Source organism: Haliotis rufescens, unplaced genomic scaffold (assembly GCF_023055435.1).
Source record: "Haliotis rufescens isolate VD_foot unplaced genomic scaffold, xgHalRufe1.0.p SCAF_12, whole genome shotgun sequence".
Lineage (NCBI taxonomy): Eukaryota > Metazoa > Mollusca > Gastropoda > Lepetellida > Haliotidae > Haliotis > Haliotis rufescens.
In genome coordinates, this window is record NW_025963802.1 from 3,000,267 (window position 1) to 3,005,424 (window position 5,158).

The window sequence follows — 5,158 nt, forward strand, 5'->3', positions numbered from 1 at the left end:
GTGACGCATGTCATCAATCCCATGCGTAAATGGATACTCGTGATGTCAGTCACTTGGCCGTGCAATCCTGATTATATTTATAAGCCCCTCATATCTTCCTTCGTGGAACACAGTACGGGTACTGAATACCTATTGCAGCGTGTAATGTAATAGTCACGTGAACTAATGACACTTGTGCATTCAATTCCCGCTTGGATTCCTTCCAATACCGGCCTAAGGCGAGTTTCAAAATTTCGTGGTTTTGAATCCCGAATTCGCACTGATTATCATCCTTGGTTTGTCAGCACAATATCCATGAATGTTGGTGTCAGCTGAGACCTGCGCCAGTTTGGCATTGCTTCACATTAAGCTGCCACCCGTTATAGAAGTGCTGTCCAAAGCCATGTTGTGTAACGGAGGCTCCTATGTCATTTATATTATAGGGGTGCTGAGGTAGCCTAGTGGTTAAAGCGTTCGCTCGTCACGTCGAAGACACGGGGTCGATTCCCCACATGGGTACAATGTGTGAAGCCTATTTCTGGTGTCACCTGTGGTGGTACTGCTGGAATATTGCTAAAAGCGGCGTAAAACCATACTCCCTAACTCATATATATTTTATACTAAATTTACTTCAGCTGGGCATATAACTTTATAAAACCCGGGACCAAGGATCGTAATCGTAGATTCGAACATAGGATCAGCGGATCCTGTAGCGGCCTCATCACACTGAGTGAAACAACAGACCCATGTAACAGCACATATAACAATTCATCGTCAAAGGTTCTTTTTGCGATAACATTCAGCAAAGTGAAACTTGAAATAACCACACATAAATGTACGCAGACCGGTTTTCTTGTACGTCTGCCAACTTCTAGCAATATCCTCTGATCCGAGCCCCGCACAGAGGGCGCTGCAGCGGTTATGAAACATTATTTATAGCCCAATATTGTATAGAAATACGGTTAATCTGTGTTTCAAACTACTTAATATATCAGGTTATCTCAGTTCGTAAGCGGACGTAAACATGCAGGGGGAGAGGCATATTAAATTTCATTGCAGGGAAATTGGGCTGAACGTTGATCAGAAATCAAAACATATGACTTTAGAATATTGAGATGTATCGATTTCACGTGATAAGACAGGGAGTCAGACATGACAGCAAGTCGGGAGAACGGTGGGGCGAAACAGACATGCAGTGAGTTTGGTGCAGGAACTAAATTTAAGAAATCGGTCAGTACGTCAGGTTACCATAGCAACAAGACCTGTTTACTGCGCAGCTATTTCATGGCTTCATTTTCTCAAGAAATGTGACAACAGAATTAATAAAATACACCAGCTTATCTTCCTCAAATATTCAATCATCAGTTGTCCTGGTTCAGAATTGTTGGATAAGGAAGAGAAAAATGCGATGCTGTTATTTCTACATGTTGATTGGCACAACTGATACCTGCAGCTTGAAAACACATACACACATACTCGTAATCTTAGTCATCCGTCAGTACCCAGTGTATGATTGTTTTGCTATAAATAGACCGCCTTCGTTGTTCAGTGGTGGAGCTTCCGCCCGGAGGGCGGAGGGTCCGGTGTTCGATTCCCGGCCGCGTAATACCAAAAGACACTCAAAGATGGTACTTGTTGTTACCATGTCTGGCGCTCGGCATTAAGGGGCTAAAACAAGGACTGGTCGGCCCGGAGTCAGTATACTGTTTCTGAGTGGGGTATTCATGTCAAACTGCTGCATGATACTATCTCAGTGGACTAGCACTACAAATCTGCATCAGTCCGGACTAGTACATGCAGACACACACACGTGCATGCACATCGCTATATAAGTGCAATAATCTTGGACGCGATGTTTAACCCCATTTCACCTCACCTCACCTTAGCTATAAATAGCCTGGGCCTATTCACTCCCACTGCTTCGTTTTGAGGAAAATAGCCGTATAGAATTGAGTGAGTGAGTGAGTATGGTTTAACGCCGCTTTTAGCAATATTCCAGCAATATCACGGCGGGGGACACCAGGAATGGGCTTTACTCATTTTACCCATATGGGGAATAGAACCCGAGCCTTCGGCGTGACGAGCGAACGCTTTAACCATTAGGCTACCCCACCGTCCCCCGATAAGAATGGAAATAAGTACAAACTATGAATAATGTTACCTCGTTAAGTCGAACACCACTATCGACACGCTTGTTTCGATCTACGGAGTTTGGATGGCTTCCAGGACTGCGAGTTATTGAGAACGTCGAAAGGCGGAAATGTGGCTTAATTATCATTATACATTCTAAACACGCTATTAAAACAAGCTCGTTATTAAAAAAGAAGTCTAAACTTGAGAAACAGTATACTCACTGACTCAACGATTTTAAATCCCGAGAAATGTACACACACACACTGTGTTTGAATTAATGTGTGTGATGACGTGAGGGAGTACACCTGTGGTTTAACAGTGCCTTGAAAAATAATTTTCAATCACATCCCAGTGTACCATCTTGAAGTGAGAGGGCAGCACGACGTGATGCGTGGCGGTGACGTTTACGCCAGAAACTCACGAGTGCGGGTTTGGTGCCGGCAAACCAGGGATTGTAATTCGGGCGAATCTGAGAATAGAACCCATGATATGCTAGCCCGTGAATAATGAGATGCAGCCTCGTGAAAATGGATTAACGTGTGTGTGTGCGCGTATGTGCGTGTCCGTGCTTGTGTGTGTGTGTGTGTGTGCGTGCGTGCGTGCGTGTGTATTTCTCGAAAAATAAATGCTTGAAAATAACAGTTATGCTTTTCAGACTATTGACAAAAAGATTTCTGCCACAAAACATATTGTTGCAAGATGGATTTTTTTTAAATATTTAGTCTCGCAGTTCAAATTAAAAAAAATATCTGGTTTTACAGCTAGTCTTCAGCATGGTGTCATAAACACCTGAAACACTAGGCTACCACGCCGCCATATATACTAACGGCCAAAAGAAACTGTGCTTCATATAAAGATTAATAAAACTACATATGCATGAAGATATCCCCCGACGTTCACGGTTTGCACATGCATGTTAATGCACAGCGCACAGTTTGGATGTGAAACCCGTGAAACTCACACACGTGGGTTTTGCATCTGGACAGTACACAGTGAATGTTTACCTGTCAGGTGCTCATAAACACACTGTTGTTTAACAGTAAATAACGCTTACGCAATAACACGGCTTGTTGAAAATCAAATGCAACGTCTACGCGCCGTGGGTATGCTGCAAACAGGAATGGCGCAAAACGTAATACAATATCATCTCTTTGAATACGTTATCTACAGCAGGGCAACACTCGTGGCTTGCCAGGGCCCGGTCGTCAAGGTGTGACGTCACGTCAACAAGGCAACCATGTTCGGTTGGTGCATCTACGGAAGCGACACCAAATGATGGCCACTTCCGATTTTGACATTGTTAATAGGGTTGTTATAACACCCATCTTTTAGGGCGTGTCGGTCTGTCTCCTGTAACCATATATTGGTTATATGAATTTGTTACGATAAAACATTGATCAGAGTGAGTGAGTGAGTGAGTGAGTTTGGTTTTACGCCGCTTTTAGCAATATTCCAGCAATATCACGGCGGGAGACACCAGAAATGGGCTTCACACATTGTACCCATGTCGGGAATCGAACCCGGGTCTTCGGCGTGACGAGCGAACGCTTTAACCACTAGGCTACCCGACCGCCCCTGATCAGACGAATGACCAAATATTATCTCACTATTTCAATAACACATTTATACCACTTTATATGAAGCACAGTTACATTTTCCGCTAGTATATAAGAACAAGCGACTGATTCGACAGTAAAGTGAGTGAGTATGGTTTTACGCAGCTTTTAGCAATATTCCAGCAATATCACGGCGGGGAACACCAGAAATGGGCTTCACACATTGTACCCATGTCGGGAATCGAAGCCGGGTCTTCGGCGTGACGAGCGAACGCTTTAACCACGGCTACCCGACCGCCCCGACAGTAAAGAGTACAATGACGTGTTGACAGGGTAAAATGACGTGTTGACAGGTCATCGGTTTCAGTTTTGGTATTACATCGAAGACAAATTCAGATGAAGAACCTGTAACCAACGTCTCTGAACCTGTTTATGTCTCTTATTGGGATTAGTCAAATGTCGGTCGAGGGTCTCGTTCCTGCAACAACCATCACGAATGTCATCTTTTGAGTCTCGAGGGCGTGACAGAAAAAAATAAATAATTCGAACAGTGATTTCCGTGGGCCGAGACTTAATTAATTCTGTTACTTCATCTGCGAGAAGCACCGAGAGCCAGCGGCACTTCCGGTGCGAGAAATGTCGGTTAATGAAGCAGGGATTACGACCTGAATAAGGCATTCCATCATAATTCTGTCTGGTGCTTCGTGCTCATCAGTGCAGACTCTTTCACCACACCATTCAGAAATAGATGCGCCAGACAGCTCATGGCGGGAGACATGCTGTAATATCGATGAGACAATTACAACATTTACATCACCAGCTGTACATGTGAACCAGAGTGATATAATGTTGCAACATTCCACCTGTATTAGGGAGTTGTCATTTACCATAGGGGGTGGGTGTGGGTGGGTGGGGGGATTGGCCGGTGAGATTTGGGGGGGGGGGGGGGGGGGTGTATGATGGGGGTCATGGAAAAATGACACAATGTGAGAGTAGGTTGGGGTTCTCCCTACATTTACCACAACTATATTGGAGAGGGCATGAATCAATGACACGGTTTTTTTCAAATATATTTTTTATAAATGTGAACTTTATTTAGGGACTGGTCGTTAAATACAGAGGGAGCGAAGGAAAGGGGACATGACAACATGTCACCTAAATGAGGGTGGGGTGTCGGTGGGGTGTGGATGGGAGACAATATGATATTGTGCTGAGACCAATCCTTCGGTCCCACCCTAGATGATTTTGATATGAAATATTTCAACAGGAGTCGATATAAGTTTAAAAAACAAGAGGCTTTCTAAAGATAACGAATTGACATCAAATGTTCTCCTAGAGTATTTTTATTGTTATGTGTGAATATTAAATGTCTTTGAGATGGTTCAATAATTGCAATAAGTTTTCTTCAAAATTCATCCGACCTTGATGGGACTCGAACCCACAATCTTCGGCTCCGGAGGCCGACGCCTTATCCATTAGGCCACAAGGTC

General features: G+C 43.9%; 1 non-coding gene across 1 annotated transcript; it reads right to left on the bottom strand.

Annotated features, from left to right (window-relative positions):
- Positions 1-5,085: 5,085 nt before the first annotated feature.
- Positions 5,086-5,158, bottom strand: Trnar-ccg. The gene has a single exon. It is a non-coding gene; the product is annotated as a tRNA-Arg (tRNA).